At 42.8% G+C, this 19,407-nt stretch overlaps 1 protein-coding gene across 5 annotated transcripts in view; it reads left to right on the top strand.

Moving 5' to 3' along the window:
• Window positions 1–19,407, top strand: part of LOC109429174 (serine proteinase stubble) — a 555,654-nt gene that overhangs the window by 152,435 nt on the left and 383,812 nt on the right. For all 5 annotated transcript variants that reach the window (XM_062856805.1, XM_062856807.1, XM_062856808.1 and 2 more), the window contains one exon: window positions 3,501–3,536. The gene's annotated coding sequence lies outside the window, so the exon portion shown is untranslated. The remainder of the gene's footprint in view (window positions 1–3,500; window positions 3,537–19,407) is intronic.

Raw genomic sequence — 19,407 nt, forward strand, 5'->3', positions numbered from 1 at the left:
CCCTGGGTTCTGGATGGTTACCATGAAACCTTCTGTTTCCGAGAAGAGGTCACCCCGCACCAGGCACGCGTTCGACGCCGTCTCATCGATGTGCTCGAGCTCCAGTTGATGGGGGTGCGTCCCATGCAACTCCTTCTGCTGCCACGCTACGATCATCTCGTCAACGGTCTTGATGTCGCAGTTCAGCTGGTAATCCTCCTGCGCCAGATGCAGGGCGCTGTACCCGTGGTCAGCTTCACATACAGTGCGATACATTTCATGACGGTTCTGGCTTTCTATGAAATATTACCGCAACTGCTGGATATGGGAGACACATAGTGCCTGGATATTGGTGACGCCTCTTCCTCCTACTGCGCGTGGCAGGATGACTCTCTCGAAGGACGACTTTGGATGGCGCATGCGGTGCTTGCCCAAGCAACCAAAAGTTCGGATTCCACTTGAAGAACGAACTCAGAAGTTCAAGTTCGGTTCAATTCCAGGTTTCGTTGAACTTAATTCTCCAAAAAGTTACTCTTGTATTGTTTATGAACTTGGAAGTACATGTACAAGCTTTTGACTTCTCTTCAAAACGACATTAAAGTCGAAAAAAGGTTCAAAAAGAACTTATGTTGAACTTTAAAACAGTGTTCAATCAAATATTAACCGAACTCATGTTGAACTTTTGCGTGCCTTTAAAATTCAAATATAGTTCATTTGGACATATTCCAACAACTTGAAATCATCCGTTCCGAACTTGTTTCGAACTTGTTACTACTGAAAGTTCGGATAAATATTAACCGTACCAAAAGTGAACTTCACTTGAACTTCGGCGACAGCGGGGCCGGGGAGAAATTCTCATTCAATTAAATCACTCGGAAATCGAGCCCAGCAGCCACAGCTTGTGTTAATTCCACAAGTACACTTTGCTCCACTATAATATTTGAACGTACTTACTTGTAATCAACGCAGAGGATCCGTATTGTGTGGATCAAAGGCTGCTCCCGCAGCGGAAAACTGTTCCCCCCAGGATGCCGCAGGGGGTTTTTCGGCTGCGCACAAAAATTTTCCAGCTTTGCTGGATGTTTTCACACCCGTCTCACTTGTCACTGCAGCGCACCGGTAATCGACGCAATCGTATTCACTGAAAACCAAGCTGAAAACTTATAATTTTTTCTTGAAGTCGATACACTGGCCTTAATTTATTGTTTTGCACTGCGAACCACAACAAACTGAAAATGTCAAACTGCGTAAGTTCACAAGAAGTTCCATGTGAACTTCTTTCGAACTTTCGACTTCAAAAACTATTCCAAGCTCAGGGAAAGTTCACACGCGAACCTGATTGAGCTCTACTATATGATATCAGCATATGAGTAAAATCCCACAGTGCATAACAACACATACATGGAGTAGTGGTTAGGCACCGACTTTCAACGAGGAGGTCCCGAGTTCAAATCTCAGTAAGTAAAAAACATCAAACATTATTTCAAGGTATTAGTCAATTTGGATTTCACATGAACTAATGGTTCTTAATAATAAATTACTTTTGAGGACTAAACTTTTTTTTTTCATTTTTTCGAAGTTTATTTTTAAGCTGAATAGCGTTCCTTTCAGCGACACAAGTGTACTTTTTGTGAACTGAAGTTCGGTTAATTACTTAAAAAGTGAGCTGAATAGAATGCTATTCATATACCTTCGAATAGCTGATTAAGCCCAAACATGCTATTTTATCCGAACTTTTGGTTGCTTGGGTGGTGAACGCCACTCGTACTGCTCGTTCTAACGCCTCGAGGTCAGTCTTGGTCCACTTTACCACCCCAAAGCTGTAGGTCAACAGGGGCACAGCAATCGTGTTAATCGCCTTCACCATGTTGCCGACTGACAGAAAGCTCCTCAAAACACAGTTGACACGATGCAAGAACTTATCTTGCAGTTCCTTCTTGATCGCTGTGTGGCGAATACCTCTAAGTTGCAGTGAGCCGAGGTATTTGTACGCTTCGCTTTCAACCATATTCCGAATCTCCTCCTGTTCGTTGCCACGGAAACAGCTGGCGTCCACTACTTGACCCCGACGAAGATGGACTGATGGACATTTGTCAATTCCAAACTTCAGCCGGCTGTCGTTGCTGAACACCGTCACAAGCTGCAACAGTTGATGGAGTCTCTGTACTGATTCCGCAAACAGCTTCAGGTCGTCCATAAAGAAGGTTATGGTTATTCTTGTACTCCTTCCTCCACTTTTCAGTTGGTAGTCGTGTAGTTGCATTGGTTGAGTGCCCTGCTGAAGGGGTTCATCGCAAGGCAGAACCATAGCGGAGTAAAGGTATCGCCTTGAAATATCCCCCTCCTGATGCTGAGTGTTTTGGACCGCAACACAGCTGTTCCGCTCACAATTTGTAGGGACGTGCTCCACATCCCCATAGCGTGTTGCATCAGCATGATGACGTTCCCGTTTACCTTGTACAACTGCAGCACCTCAAGAAGAAAGGAGTGCGGCACTGAGTCGTACGCCTTCTTGTAGACGATGTACGCCATGCTCAGGTTCCTCTGTATTCGGTGGCTTGACTCACAATGACTGCATCTTCGATAACCTGGTCTTTGCAGCCTTGCGTGTTTCTGCGATAACCTTTTTCTTCCTCGGTCACCAAGTTGTTGGCATCGCAGTGGGCTTGTATCCTCCTCGCTATTACCGATGGCAGCACTTTGTACAAACTCGAAAGGCACGTTATTAGTCTGTACTTTGCTGGATCAGCTGTGTGATGGTGCTTCGGCAGTGATACCCCTGGTAATGAACTCTGGTAGCTGCGTGCGGTCTTCTAGCACCATGTTGAAGAATTCCCCCATCCTCCCGTTATTCGTCGTGAGCTTTTTATACCAACAATTGTGCATGAAATCAGGTTTTGATGCAGTCCAATTTCTGGTATACCGGGTAGCCTAACAACATCAGCCCAAAATTCAAGATGGCGATCTAAAATCCATGATGGCGGTTCACAATTCAAGGCTCTAACATCATGCAACACGATTATTTTTAGTGTGGAGAAGTTGTCTGGATCCACCAATGACGACCAGAATACTCAAGATGGCGGCCCAAAATCCAAGATGGCGGACCACAATTCAATATGGCGGCTGCTTTAACGAGTTTTGGGCTCTAAAACCATGTAATAAGGGTATAAATGGTATGGAGAAGATGCCCGGAGTCCAAATATGACTACCGGAACATCCAATATGGCAACCTAAAATCCAAGATGGCTACCCATAATTTAAGAAGGCGGCTGTTTTAAGTAGTTTTAGGCTCTGAAACTATGCAATATGGGTGTATTTGGTATGAAGAAAAATTATAGAGTTTAAAAGTGACAAACAGAATATTTATAAAGGTAGATTAAAATTCGATATAGCAAATGTTTGGTGGAGTTTTGATCATTTCTATTTTTAATAACAAAGCAAAAATGCACCATAGAACAATACGATGTATGAGTTTTATAATTATTGTTTATTAATAATTTTATTTATTTTTCAACTTTCAGATGCAGTCGAGATGATTAACTCTATTCCGCAAATATGTAAGTACTGTGGCATGCGCTTCAGCTAGCAACTACTAACTTATACCATCACTTATATGCAGACCCATGATTCTGATTTGCTTGTTAGGGGCCGTCCATAAATGAAGTAGCATATTTTGGCCAATTTTTAACACCCCCTTCCCCCTCGTAGCCTATTTTCCCATTTCTAATACATGGCTCGTAGCAATTTCAGAGACTCCCTCCTCCCCCCTAAAAAGCTACGTCATTTATGGACGACCCCTTAGTCTAATGGCCACCTTCTATGTTTTGTATGCAGAGGTTCTGGGTTCAAACCCTGGCCGATCGCTTTAATTTTACTTTGAATCATTTTATCTTCTTCCTTCCAAAACTGAACACTGGCAACACTGAAGTATCACCTACAAGTGGTACACAGCTGTTCGGATTTATGATTTTAATATCTTGACGGGTTTGGTGGTCTAGTGGCTTCCGCTTCTGATTGATATACAGCAGGTCTGGGTTCAACCCTGGCGCGTCCCTTTCCTTCTACTTTGTATCTTTCTGTCCTCTCTCTATACTCTTCTCTCTATACATATATACAACGCAAGTATATTCATATGTTCATAGCCATCGCTAGAACCAGAAACGGTTGAAAAGCCTTTTCCCTTGCTTCCAACTTTCACAGCACAGTGTCAAGCTATCAGATAACGCCTAGAAGTTATGCAATCAAGCGAACTGTGCCACTTTAGCTTCATATAAAAATCGCACTAATCTATCACCTTACGCCTGGCATTCACGCACCAATGTGTGAACCCTCTGCCAACCATATCCTACCAACACTCCGACATCCGCATGAGTTTGTGCAGACGCAGAGGTATATTCGGTCTGATGTGGATACAAACGATTGCATTCATCACTTCCTTCCCCTTCCCCACATTGACCTGCAACCTGACGTGGCAGGCGCCATTGTCGCCTAAAAATATTAGATCACCAACGCTCACACACTGAAAATGCCTGCTAGTCCCCGGCAAATAATCTCATTGGTTCCTCATTTTCTTTATTTATAAACTTTCTGTTTTATTCTGCAACCGTCAAATGTTTTCGATTGCTTTATGCATCTGAGCAATTAAAAGCTGTATTGAGTTAGATGTATTCCCGATGAAAGGCTGAAGAGTGTCTAATGTATGAAATTTTGTAAATGAGAGTAGTGCATTTCCACCCCTCCCTTGATCGCAGGCTTCCTACTGCGTTACAAAACCCTTATTGTCTAACTCCATTCCATAACTGACCACCGAACCGCTGCGCTGGCTGATGACAGGAAATTACTTAACGAAACCACACCACACAACTTAAGCCTATAATTCACGGTTGCGGACTGGAACGAAACAGAAATTTCACTAAATTCAATTACCCACCGAACGACATCAACCGGCCACCAGGTCAACACAGGGCAGTGTAGCACAACAAACCGCCGAGGCGGCCGGAAGTCCACTCATCTCTGCTTGGTCCGTGACTAGTTAGGAGATTTGGAAAGTATATAATTAAGCAAGTCGCTCGGCATCTGTATCAAAATACTACGCCACCAGTAGTAGTGTCTGTCTGTCTGTCTGGCTGCTTGAACGTCACTTTCGTTTTCAGCGCACTCTGGCCATCAGATATCAGCTGTTTAGCGCTGATCGGTGCTCCTTTGGAACTGGCTTTCTAGCTGGGGACGAGATTTATTAGACTGGTCAGAAAGAGGGACACTAAAATGACTTACATATGAAAAATTTAGAATATGTACTCATCGAAGCTGTGAAGCTAGAAGCTAGAAGCTAGAAGCTGTGAAGCTAGAAGCTGTGAAGCTAGAAGCTGTGAAGTTAGAAGCTGTGAAGCTAGAAGCTGTGAAGCTAGAAGCTGTGAAGCTAGAAGCTGTGAAGCTAGAAGCTGTGAAGCTAGAAGCTGTGAAGCTAGAAGCTGTGAAGCTAGAAGCTGTGAAGCTAGAAGCTGTGAAGCTAGAAGCTAGAAGCTAGAAGCTAGAAGCTTGAAGCTAGAAGCTAGAAGCTAGAAGCTAGAAGCTACAAGCTACAAGCTAGAAGATAGAAAATTGCATTTTACGAGACTTGAACCATTTCTGAACCAGTCTAACATCGAAGAGTTGACGCCAACGGAAGCGGCATGGCAAAATAAAAACAGAACCATACAACCAACCACTTAAGGGCGAAATCTAGCCAAATCATCAACACCCATCAAACGCGTTCCATCACTACACGGCACGGTAACAATCGTCACGACCTAGTAGGTACTGACTGTTCGTCATCTTCGTTTTCTCGTCCTCGTCATCTTTACCCGATGCGATAGCTAGGCGAAAGTAAAAGTCCATCCGTCGTCGTCGTCGTCGTTGCGATCAGGAGCTTTGTTGCGTGCCCTGTGCCTTGCTTGACCACTCTACTGCATGCCTGTAAATCACGTTTCATCAATCATTTCTCCCAGCGCGAAGGCGCGTCAAAGGTCAATTGCTGGCAGTTGCTCCAGTTGGCCCGAAAGTGCTGCTGTTTCACGCTGCTGCAGACTTGAGAGGGCATTGGCACCACGTCTTTTGCCCAGTGCCTAAGACACGCCGACAGTTCCAATGTGCTTCCATTCGATCAGCTTCGAATAGCTTCCAGATGTATAGGCAGGTCCAAGGGCAGGTCAGTTTCGGAAATTGATGAACGTTGAAGCCTTGCGCTGGGAAGCTAAGCCCAGTCTTACAGTAGTTTCCGAAATTACCAAAAACAGCGATGATTGAAGTAAATGGGTAATTATAGTGTTCAATCGTTTTGTGTTCAATCGCTGACGATGGGAAAAAAAACTTCAACGCAAACACAGTATTAAGGGAAACTAGAGGTATTGTGGTGCCCGGCGAGTGTATTCATCGTAGTTGAGAATTAGATGGTTGATACAAAACGCGATTGTTTAACGATGTCTTATTCGTCGTTAATTCGATGCAATTTATAGGAAAAATAGCGGTTCAAAATGATGACTTATCGGTGAAATAGAAATTGCAGGCTGTGTTTATTGCAAATTTCAATTGCATTATGACACGTTTTAGGGTTGTTGTTTCGGATTTGGGTACAATTACAGTTTTTGAATTTCTTTAATGGGACTTAATTGAAATGGCCACTGAGTTTTAAGTGTCAGAAATTCATCGATTTCCTGCAGTTTATGGCAATTGAAATCTATTTGCATCTACTTATTCGATGCAAAAATGCACAAATCTAGATTTAGAAGAAATGTTTAAATCAAGCCTATTTATTTTTGAAATAAGCTTAGTTTCTTGATTACTGTTACTTATCCGCCCATCTTTCCCGCTAAACTCCGCGCCATGCTGTTGGATTCGCCATAGAGCTCAACAGCGAGCTCTTTTGGTATTCCTGACAGAAAATGTCTTCCTGTTCGACAGGACTAACTTCTTGCAGTTAGGAGGCATATACGCCTCAAGGCATCAGGAGCCTTTCAAGCGTATTCCAACAGGTTTTGTTGGCGTTCGAATAGAATCTTGGGGATTTCAGTGGCGTTTCAATAGTATTATGGTTATTTAAAGGAGGTTTTAAGGTAATTTGAAAGGGGGATTCAGCAGTTCAAGGAGCCTTTAAAGAGCGTTGCAAGGGTGTCAAAATCTCGATTATTATCTAACTTTCACGTACCTCGGATTTTTCTTCGAAAATGATTGATTGATTGATTTGTCTTTATTTAAGAGACTCGAAAATGATTAGCGTTTGGGCTATATTTTCATAATCAGAATCAGAATTCTAGTCTTCTATATTCTATCGGCGAAAATTGTCCCATACATTTTGTATGGGACGTTTTACGGCTCAAAACTATATTTAATGAATTTTAGTATGAAAAATAGCCGAAAACTTAACTAAATCAAAGTTTGCCCGATGGAATATTTTCAAACTGTCCAATTATAAAATATTGCTGGAAAGCTAATATTCTCTAAAGAAAGATTGTGGTACGTGAAAGTTCGATAATAATCGAAATTTTGACACCGTGAAGGGATTTCAGAGGTGTTACAAGGCATTTCAGAGAAATCCAGGGGGTTTAAGAAACGTTTCAAGGACGTTTCAAGACGTTTCAGGGACGCTACAAGGTGTTTTCAGGTGTATTTCTGTAGGTATAAGCAGCTTTTAAGGGTGTTCCAAGGGGTTTCAGGGCCATTTAAAATGAATTACGAGGACTTCAAGGGCGTTTTATGGGGACTATGGAGGTTTCAGGGGTATTTCTAGGCATTTAAGGAGCACTTCAAGGGGATTTAAGGGTTTTTTGGATGGGTCTCAGAAGTTTTAGGGAAATCAGGAGTATTTTAAAACCCGTGAGAGTCTCTGAAACCTCCTGAGGCCTCCTGAATTGCTCCTGAGACCTCCAGGTGCCTTCGAAAAATTCTGAGACTCTGAAATGCCTCTGAGATTCCTAGAATGTCTCTGAGATCCCCTGCAACGTCCTTGAGACCCACCGAAGTACATCTGAATCCCCAGGAGCCTTACTGAGACCCCCAGGAACCCCCTTGGAACTCCTGGAACCGCCTGAAGCGCCCCTAAGATCCCTGGAATCCCCCTGAAACTTCCTGATGCCCTTTAAATCCTTTGGCACCCCGCCCTTGAAATCCTGAGACACCGTGAAACTTCCCTGAAACCCCCTGAGACCCCTGTAACTGCTGATGAAGTTCACACACCTTTGCAGTGGATGTCCGAACGCCCCAAACTAGCTCGCCCTGGGTTTGTTTCTCCGGGCCTTCAAGCGCCTGCAAGAGGTCTGCTGCGGATGGTGTATTTTATTCGTTTCGGGTGTGGTACCAGACGGCAGGTAGCTGTAGGGACTTCCTGCGGCGGCCAACGACCCACGGGATAGGACCCACTAGACAGCGTCGCAGCACCGTGTAGACATGATCGCACTCACTTTGCACAGTATGTACACCGCGCACCAACCAGACACCGATTCCCGAAGTTGGGCCATCGGATCGACACATCTTCGCGGGCACTCGTGGGGTTCTTCTCGATTTACACGTATGGACGTCCAAGTCTTCGCGGTTGTTACGATCGTTTCTCTTTTGTGGTCTGGTGCGTTAGGATGACTCGACTCGACTGATCTCGAATCTTCTAAAAAAAAGATACTACACTGTCTGCAGCCAGAGGCTGCACAGACTGAACATTGCTAACACGAGACAACGGACAACACACATAACACCCAGTGGTTTAATGGAAAATTTTCCGTTTGACGAAAACTTTTCCCCGACTGGAGCGGGAATCGAACCTGCACTTCGAGGCTTACGAAACGCCTAGACGACTGACACCGCTAACTCCACGGCCACGAAGCCCTGTATTTTTTTCAGCATCTCTCGTTTCTCCTCTTTCTTCCTCTTTTCGCCCCGGACGTGGTGTTACGACCGTAGATTTCGCCCGAAAGGAGTGGATTGGGTTTTGGCGTTAGTGTTTACAGAAAAAAACTAGTACTCCATGCGAAATCTCACAGTGTTCTGATTTAGGTGGTTTTTTTTGTCGGGTATATTATCACTGCGACCATATTTGATCTTTTGTGATACACAACCCATTTTACTAATTGTACCTTGTCAAGGTGATTAATTTCTATATGTCAGAAATCATCAACGCAAGACCTAGGTATCATCCCAGCTAGGTATAATGTGCCGTATGAAACGCACTACCTTACTTGGATTTAAAAACCATACTTCAAAGGGCTGTAAAAGTCCCTTATCAAAGAAAATCGCTCTTCTGTTGGAAAGAGCAGGACAACTGCATAATAAATGCTCAGAGGTTTCACTATCCTCCTTACAAAAGCGACAAATATCGTTTTCAGCTTTGCCCATTAATTTCAGATGATATCTAACAGGGCAATGTCCTGTAATTAGCCCTGTGTACGAACACAGTTCATTTTTTGACAAGAGTAAAAGCTTTTGTGTATTCGATATATTAGGCATTATGAATTTTTTGGATTGCCGACATGCAACAGCATTCCCCCAGTTCGTAATCACCATCTTTTGTTCCCAGTTTCTGAGTTCCATATTGACAGAACATTTTGAGACTCCGCAAAATGGCTCTGGCCCTAGAAATGGTTGGTTTGATCCGATCCTGGCTAATTCATCAGCCTTTTCATTACCATCGATACCACAATGCCCTGGTACCCAGTAAATATTGACTGTATTATTGATACATAATTGTTGAAGTAAGAGAACACATTCCCATACTATCTTTGATGTACATGTAAACGATTTCAAAGCAGATAAAGCTGCTTGACTATCGGAGAATATACAAATGTTAGTATGTTTATACTTTCTTTTTAAACAAATAGAAACACATTCCAAAATTGCTTTATTTCAGCTTGGAAGACGGTTGGCCATCTTCCCATTGAAACTGAGAGATTTACACCAGGACCTGTTACTCCTGCTCCTGTTTGGTCATTTTGTTTCGATCCGTCAGTGTAAAATATTATAGATCCAGGTCGAAGATGTGGTCCTTCCACGGTCCAAACAGTACGATCTGGTTCTATTTAGGTGGTTAGTGGGAATCAATGATTGCCTCTGGCAAGTGGATCGATTTTTTCCATTGTTACCGAATTCGGTAACACCCCCTGAAATTCTCAGAGACCTTTGTTATCCTGAGATACCCTAGAAAACCCCTGAGATCTGAGACTTCCTGGAGCCCTTTGGGTCCCCCAGAAAACCCCCCTGGAACTCTCGGGATACCCTTGGGCCCCCTGAATAGCTTCTGAGACCCCTTGAAGCACCTCAGAGACCTCCTGGTACCCCTGAACCACTCCTGAGGCCTCCAGGTACCCTTCTGGCACAACCTTAGACCTCTGGAACTCCTTGAAAAGCGCCAGATTCCCTCTAAACCGCCCTTGAGACTCCTTGGAACTCCGCTGAAACCCCCTTAAACGCCCCTGTATTCCTCAGAAACCTCCTTACATCTCCTGAAACGGACCTGGGACTTTTCAGTAACCCATCCCCTCTGAAAAGCCCAAGGACCCCCCTCCTGACACCTTCTAGGACTCCCTGAATAGCCCATGAAAGCTCCTGAATTGCCACAGAGACCACATGTTACCTCCTGAAACCCCATGAAACCCCATGAAATGTCCCTGAGACTTCCGGGTACTCCTTTTTGCCTTTCTCGTACACTAAGTGTACTGGAAAGGCTATATGTTCACTCCAAAAATGACTTTTTGATAGAAGGCCCGGAGGGTCAAATCACATATACCAATCAACTCAGCTCGACGAATTGAGGTGATGTCTGTGTGTGTGTATGTGTGTGTGTATGTGTGTGCGTGTGTGTGTGTGTCTGTATGTGTGTGTACAAAAAAACTCACATCACTTTTTGACAGTAAACCTCATCCGATTTCGATGACCGACGGTTCATTCGACGCGGAATCTGGTCCCATTGTTTCCTATTGAAAATGGTTCGGATCGGTTCAGCCGTTCCGGAAATATGGCCATTTTGGTGTTCCGGAACGGTACCCCAGGAAGGGACCAGAATGAAAATGCATCAAACCTATGCATGCGACACATCAAACCACGGCATTTTCGATAACCTGATGAGCGGTAAGCAGAAAAATAGTCTTAGACCATATCTGAACCGGTAGTGTTCCGGAACCGGTTCCGGGTGTCCCGCCGGAAGTGGCAAATATCAAAGTGAACCAAACCCATGCATGCGACACATCAAACCACGGCATTTTCGATAACCTGATGAGCGGTAAGCAGGAAAATAGTCTCAGACCATATCTGAACCGGTAGTGTTCCCGAACCGGTTCTAGGCGTCCCGCTGGAAGTGGCCAAATATACAATTGTACCAAACCCATGCTAGCGACACATCAAACCACGGCATTTTAGATGACCTGATGGACAATGAGCAGGAAAATCATCTCAGGCCATATTTGAACCGGTAGTGTTCCGGAACCGGTTCTAGGAGTTCCACTGGAAGTGGTCAAAAATACAATTGAACCAAACCCATGCGTGCGACACATCAAACCACGGCATTTTCGATGACCTGATGGACAATGAGCAGGAAAACCATCTCAGACCATATCTGAACCAGTAGTGTTCTCCGTTCCGGGGTTCCCGCCGAAGTGGTTAAATCTGAAAGAGAAACAAACCCGTATATGCATCACATCAAATAGTGGCTTTTTAGATTACCTAATGAACGCCCAGCAAGTGTTTCGGAATCGGTTTTGGGTGCCCGAAGAGGCCAAATGTAAAAGTAAACCAAATCCAGGCATGTGACACATCAAATCGTGGCTTTTGCGATAACCTGATGAACAGTTAACTAGAAAATAGCCTTACGTCACACTAAAGACAACTGGTAGTGTTCCGGAATTGGTTCCGAGAGTCCCGTCGAAATTGTCAAACCCTGCATGTGACACCTTCAATTTGCAGCGTTTTTGGTTGACCGATGAGCAGTTAACAAGACAATAATGTTAGACCATATTTGGTTCAGCCGGTAGTTACCCGGAATCAGATCCTGGTAGTAAAATGTAAAATTTAACCAAACCCATGGATGCGGTACATCAAATCACGACCAGTCTTGTAAACATTCGACACTTTTTACTACCTTCATGTCGTTGCCGCAGTCGGGTGTCAGTCGGCTTTGTTACATTCGTGCGCTATCGTTACCTCTTACCTACACACAACACGAGCAGTAGAACGAAGATCAATAAACATAAGAAAGGGTCAAATCAATGTCATCTGACACGATGACATGTGTCTAATTCTAGCTTTACGCATAGATTTTCAGCCAATTCCGATTATGAATGTTAATATTAGTTTATTATTGCATGTTGCATTGAATACGACACACAGATGGGCAACATAGCTCTTATTATGGAAGAAGACAGGAATAACAAAAGCCGAACCGTCTCCCGAAGCCGCTATAGTGGTGAAGTGCATTCGTTTGACATTTTTGTTTCGAACAGTAGTTTGATTGCTTGTGTTGCGAATGTCGGAGACAAAGGAGGCCGAATATCGACGAAAAGGTTCAAATGACTGTGATCTCTAACAAGACTGATCACGATTTATCGACAACCTGATGGAAAAATAGGGTCAGACCACATTAGATTCCCGGTAGTGTTGCGGGTTCAGCTGTGGCTTCGAAAGTGGTTAGAAGTAAATGTGAAGAAAACCCATTCATGCGATATAGGCGCTGTCCATAAACTACGTAGACTCATTTTGGGCAATCTCAGACCCCCCCCTCCCCCTCCGTAGACTTTTGATCATAAATTTTCGAAATTCGTATGGAGCGTAGACTTTGGCCATAACCCCCCTTTCCCCCCTAAGACTCATGGAATCAGATCGGGCTATCCCACCGGAAATTACCAAATATAAAAATGAACCAAACCCATACATACGACACATCAGATCGCAGATTTTTTGATAATCTAATGAACGGTTAGCAAGAAAATTGCCTTAGATCACATTAGAGACTAGCTGTTGTGTAGCAGATCCAACGTTCATGTGAAAAATTAAATCGTGGCTTTGTTTAATGGCCTGATAAACATTAGGTATGAACAACAGTGACGAATAGGTCTAAGTTCCCATATATGAGAACAAAATATAGACAAAACTAAAGCGATCTCATCAAATCGTACCATTTCAGATTCCTAAGGTGTAAATTTATAGCAGAATGGGTCAACGTTGAATGGAAAAATAAGAATTTGATCGCGTCAACAGAAGATGGTGGCTGTTTTAAGGAATTTTGAGCTCTAAAACTATGTAAAATAAGTGTATTTGGTATGGGAAATATGTTCGGAGTCCACCAGAGTATCCAAGATAGCGGTCCAAAGTCCAAGATAATGGCCCAGTATTCAAGTTAGTGTCTATTTTATAGGATTTTTAATTCTTTTAATTTTGTATGAAAATATGTCCAAAATTCAAAATTTGTAATCAGAAAACCCAAGCTGTGCGCTGTTTCGCAAGGTCTGCAATATGACTATAGTTTGAATGGGGAAGAATGCCGATCTTCGTCCAAAACTGGTAACCAGAAAATCATTAACGACATGCCAAAATTCAATACGACGACTATTTTATGTAATTTTAGGTGCAGAGTCCAAAAATGAATACCAGACCATCCAAGATGGTGTCTTAATGTTCAAGATGGCGGTTAGTTTTGTTGGGGTAGACTCCGGATGAGTCATAAAATGATGACCGGAAAATTTAAAATGACATTTCAAAATTTTGTGGCTTCATGACACTTGTTTGGTTTGAGTTTTGGATCGTTGTCTTATATTTTCTGAATATAACATCCATGCTAATATAAAATGTATCCATATTGAGTAGATTTAGCAAGCAGTTTTCATTTTGTATTTATGTCAATGTATTCAGCATGTCGCTCGAGTTTTGTTGAAAGGATATTTTAAAGCACGAGAAAGGCACCATCACCGCTAGGTGGATTAATTAGGGTTTTTATCTTTATTAACGAGATTATTAACCCGGGACTAGTTCATCTCGGGATTCACTTCCCTTCCGAAGGAAGAACTCATGTGAGTTTGTTGGGAGTGGGATTCGATCCCTGCTCCTCAGCGTGATAATCACGTGCTATAATCATCATACCAGGTACTCACCTTGACCCCCATGGCTCCTCGAAACGCCCATGAGATCCTCTGAAACGCCCTATACACCCCCTGGAACGCCCCTGAGACCTCTTGGAACTCCCTGAAACCCTTTGAGACTCCCTGAGACGCCTCAGAGATCTGCTGAAATCCCGAGCAAAGACGGATAACTAAGTGATATCATTTTGATACACTCAAACCTCCATTTAGGTAGGATCCATTTAGGTAAAATCTATTTAGGTCCCTCCATTTAGGTAACGTTACCTAAATAGAATTTGGTTGTGTTCAGAACAGTTGGAGTACTTATGATTGATGACGTCATACCCGACATTAACCTATCATTCACCTGCTTTTATTTTGGCCTCCAAACCCAACATAGACCCAACAGTTGTTCGATGTTGGTCCAACAGTGGCCCAACATACGATAAAAATTAACCCGACATTGACCCGACACTCAACAATTTTTCAGTCTGGCGGAATTTTTCAGGGTTTTTTGTGTTCCGCACCCAGCTAGTCATTTGCATGACAATTCTCACCTGAGACCCTTCAAAACCCCCGAAAACGCCCCTGAAGCCCCTCCCCTACATAAACTCCCTTGAAAGTTCTCTGAAACTCCGCATGACCATCTTTAAATCTCCTATTCGAGTTACTCTCCCTAGTTAAACTTCTTTGCAACCTTGTACTCCATTTAGGTTATGAACTGAATCCATTTAGGTAATGAATCCATTTAGGTAAAAATTCTATTTAGGCAGTCCCGACCCATTACCTAAATGGAGGTTTTGGTGTAGTAAGCTATGTTATCGGTGTTATCATATTGTTATTTTTGTTATCTTTTCCAATTGATGATAATCAGATGATAACAAATTTAGTTTTCAATAATTTTGGTCTATCACGATAACATAAAAATACTAAATGGTAACAAAATATGTTATCAGTTTCCAAACGCACATTTCAAAGCTTTCCCAAAACTAAGGGTCTGGTGTGCTTCGAATCTAAAAATAGATCCCGCTTTCCGTCTTCAATGCGACTGCAAGCGTAGCCGGGTATCGGCTGTGAGACCCACTGGTCGCAATAGTTGAAAACATGAATTATAATTACAACAAACTTTTTTCAACTTCCAACTATGTCGGTAAAGTAGATTTTTACTATTCTGGTCGGTAAAATAGCTCTGAATGATAACTAAATGATAACAAAATCTGTTATCAATCAGCTGTATTTTTCATGTAGATAACTAAATATAATATTGAATAAAATACTGTATAACTCAATTAGTTATCAACTTCAAATCAACGATAACATAACTTCTAATCATTTTGGTATTCGTGGAGTAAATTTGGGTTATCATTTTTGTTAGGTTGGCTCTTGATTCAATAACAAACTCAATTATCAAACGAATGATAACCAGGTAACAGAACATGTTATCATTTTGTTGTCCGCCTTTGCTCGGGATGCCTCTACGACATAGATGTACCCCCTGAAACCTTCGCGTTCCCCTCTAAAGCCTTCTTAGACTTCCCTGAGCCCCTTCAATCCACTCGATATTTGCCGGTACCCTCTGAAACCCCCTGAAGCGTGCTTGAAATGCCTTCGATATTTCTTGGTACTCCCTGAAATCCCTTGAATGGCGACCGAAACCCCCTGAAACACCTCTGAGACTCTCTGGAACTCCCTGTGATCCCTTGAAGTACCCCTGATGTCCCATAGGACCTCCCAGAGACTCCTTTGAAACACCCCTCTAGATCTCTAGACGGGCCACATTGAGGGCACCTTAGTCTAGAAAACCTGCTCGAGATTCTGCGCTTATCAAATGGCGACATCCGGCTTAGTCTGCATCGTACCGAAACGGTCATTGGTACCGTATATTGTTGATGATGGGAAGCCTTTAATGCAGTATGACCATTCACAAGCAATTGTCAGTGCCGATGTTGTGTCACGATAGGCCTATTGTCGTTGATAATGTTGGAGGAGTGCAGTTCAGCAATCAGAACGTTGTCGATGTGCGATTCCGTCAGCTGTGCACCTCCTGGTGTAGTGACCTGCTGTGGTGACCTCCAGGTGTAGCGATATTGGACGATGTGTTGGAAGAAGATGCCTCGAATGGCCATGAATACATGCATACTTCTCGATCACAGATTTTTCAGTTGATTGGGAAATTGACTATCAACAATTGATTACATGTATAAAACTTCAATTATCCAGTCGTTCATCCAAAGCTGAGGTAATCTTATGCAAGTCATGAAATCAATCATACAAATAGCAGTTATGCAAAATTGCCAAGACAGTTTAGAGATACAGTGCATCATCTCAAATACCTGTTCAAACAGCCACAATATTCAATCAAAGACACGATTCTAATTGATCCGTCATGGACTCCATAATTTGTCAGCAATCATCGAAACCAAGAAACTGATCATCTGCAGATACATCATCGCAAATCGTCACAAATTGGACCGAATGCAAACAAGACGGAAAACATCATCCCAAAGAAAGCATCTCTTCAAAACCAGAGCGCAATGCCAGCATAACATGTGCTGATGCGGTTTAGCAAAAACAAATCCAGAAAGAAAAAACACCAGCGCGAAACAAGTCCAAAGCAACGGTTCTACCGGCATCATGCAGGAAAACCACACCGCACCGCGATCCCCCGGCAAATGACTGCAATCAGTGCGCTGCGCACCTGCGCGCTCTCTTTTCCTGGTCCATCGTTTACGGCGGCATGGCGGGGGCTATCTTCGCGGCCGCCACGCCGCCAGTAGCCGTCAAACCACACTACACAACAGTACATAGTGTGGAGCCGGCGCGGCGATGATGATCTTAAATGTGCGAGCTGGACACAGTCGTCACTCACTCACTACTGACTGCTGTGGTTCACCAGCGTCACCGTTCTCGTTTGGAGTTATCAACGTCTCGACGAGTCGAATCCGGGGATAGCCACCAAGGAGCGACGGGAATCAGGGAGAGGGAAGTTGAATGATCGCCAAGTATTTTGATGTTACGTAAATGCAGCTTATTCGAGCGTAATTGCGCGTGAGCTACCCACATTGCGTTGCCACTTTCTTGCTACTACTGGTCCTGTGGGATCGGACAAGGTTGTAGGGAGTCAAGGACTGCTGGGGAAGTTCTCGATTTTCGACGGAAACATTTCAATTGGAATGCCTTTGGGAGTCAAATTTGACAAATTGAAATATTTGATGTGACGCGAAATGTTTTATTTATGTAGGGTCATTTTCCAGGATATCGGAAACGTGATCCATAAACATCAAGTGACCCAAAAGAGCAAAGTTGATCGAAATGATAAAACCCCAATCAAAAAGGGATAGAAAATGAATCACACTTGGATGAAAAGCAGCTATTGATGAAGACATGCAGCCGTTGAGTGATCTCCAATGATACACACCAAGTTTCACTGGCGTTCAGCAGCACAGATTTCACGTTCGAGTTGAAAATTCGCATTTTGGTGCGTCGACTAATCTGATTGTTTTTCCATTCATTTCTTCAAACTTGCAAAGGCAGTCCTCGCTTTGTCGATCTTGGTGCTACCATCGGCCGCCATTTTAGTACCAAGATATTGAAAGCTTTTAACATTGTCTACAGCTTGCCCAGCTAACGTGAAGCTGGAAGGGTTGACCGTGTTTACATTCAACAATTTGGTCTTGTAAGATGGTAAGACCTGCCGCCGAGGAGCGATTGGCAAGATCTTCGAGCTTACTCTGCATTTCAGAACGTCGTTGAGATAGGAGAGCAAAGCCATCAACCAATTTGAAGTACAGGGGATAGACAAAATGATCGGGACAGGCAAAATTTTCAATTTCCAAAAAATGTTCAACTAGCTGTAACTTTTTGAAAAGTGCATCGAATATTCTCAAATTTTTACTGTAAGTTCTTCAACTAGTTGTGCATCAGTGGACAAAATTTGGAAGAGATCGGACAATTCTTCACGAAGTTATAAAGATTTTTGAAAAAGATAAAATTATCCGGTAGCCAACTTTGAGCTGTTATATCTCCGGATTCAATGAACCGATTGCAATGAAATTTTGATCATTAATGACTTATATAATGAACTCTGGAAAACATTTGACTTAACTTGGAATTTAAAACAAGCGAAAAAGTTATAGCGGTTTTATTTTTTTCACGATTTTTTAGTAAATTTGTCTATTTTTAATATGCATCCCATTACTTTTTCAATTTATTGGCGGCTATGTAGTTACTTTCCTTCAAAACGCATTTATATACAAGTCAATTAGAGGGAAACTAAATGATCTATAATTTGCATCTTGAATTTTGAAACGATGCTGATGTTTTTGATAATTTGGTGTTTTATTAGAAAAATAATCTAATCGTTATAATTTTCTTCCGTGTTAAGAATATTAAGTTAAGTCAATGGGTTTTCATAGCTCATTATATAAGTCATTAATGGTCAAAATTTCATTACATTCGGTTCATTGAATCCGGAGATATAACAGCTCAAAGTTGGTTATCGAATAATTTTACCTTTTTCAAAAATCTTTATAACTTCGTGAAGAATTGTCCTATCTTTTCCAAATTTTGTCCACTGATACAAAACTAGTTGAAGAACTTACAGTAAAAATTTGAGAATATTTTATGCACTTTTCGAAAAGTTACAGCTAATTGAACATTTTTTAAAAAGTGAAAATTTTGCCTGTCCCGATCATTTTGTCTATCCCCTGTAATTTAGATACTCCATGGTAATGAGCTGCCACAGCAACCCACAATTTGGTTCATGATCAATCACACCTACCAGGATCTCGTCGATGCGATGAGGAACAGTAGCGGCGATAGTATACATTCTTGCCATACTCCCGCGATGACCCGGATGAGATCGGACAAGACACCGTTGTGCAATACTCTACAGGAAAATGCCTCGTACTGTGCTTCAAAGAGGCCGATGATTTTCTCAGGGACACCCTTGCGTCTGAGGGCTCCCACATGCTTTCATGATTGATTAATGAACACCAGGTAGAGAGACTCTTGGAATTCATTGATTTGCTCCAAGATTATACGGAGCGTGATAATATGGTCCACAGGATCGTCCGACATGGAATCCTGCTTGCTGCCGCCGGAGAGCTGCATCAATCTTCTCCTGTATCCGGTCAAGGATTACTTTGCATAGGACTTTGGGGTCGATGCACAGCAACATGATGCCCCGCCAAATATTGCATACAGTCATTTCATTTATTTAGTATTACATCAAATTCAAGATAAAACTGAATCAACAATATTTCTCCATGATACACGGTTGCCTGCAGCTCTCCAGCTTCGGTCGCGCCCGATGCTCGCCAAGTCACGCTCCACCTGGTCCGCCCATCGTGCTCTCTGCGCT

Source organism: Aedes albopictus, chromosome 3 (assembly GCF_035046485.1).
Source record: "Aedes albopictus strain Foshan chromosome 3, AalbF5, whole genome shotgun sequence".
Taxonomy (NCBI): Eukaryota; Metazoa; Arthropoda; class Insecta; order Diptera; family Culicidae; genus Aedes; species Aedes albopictus.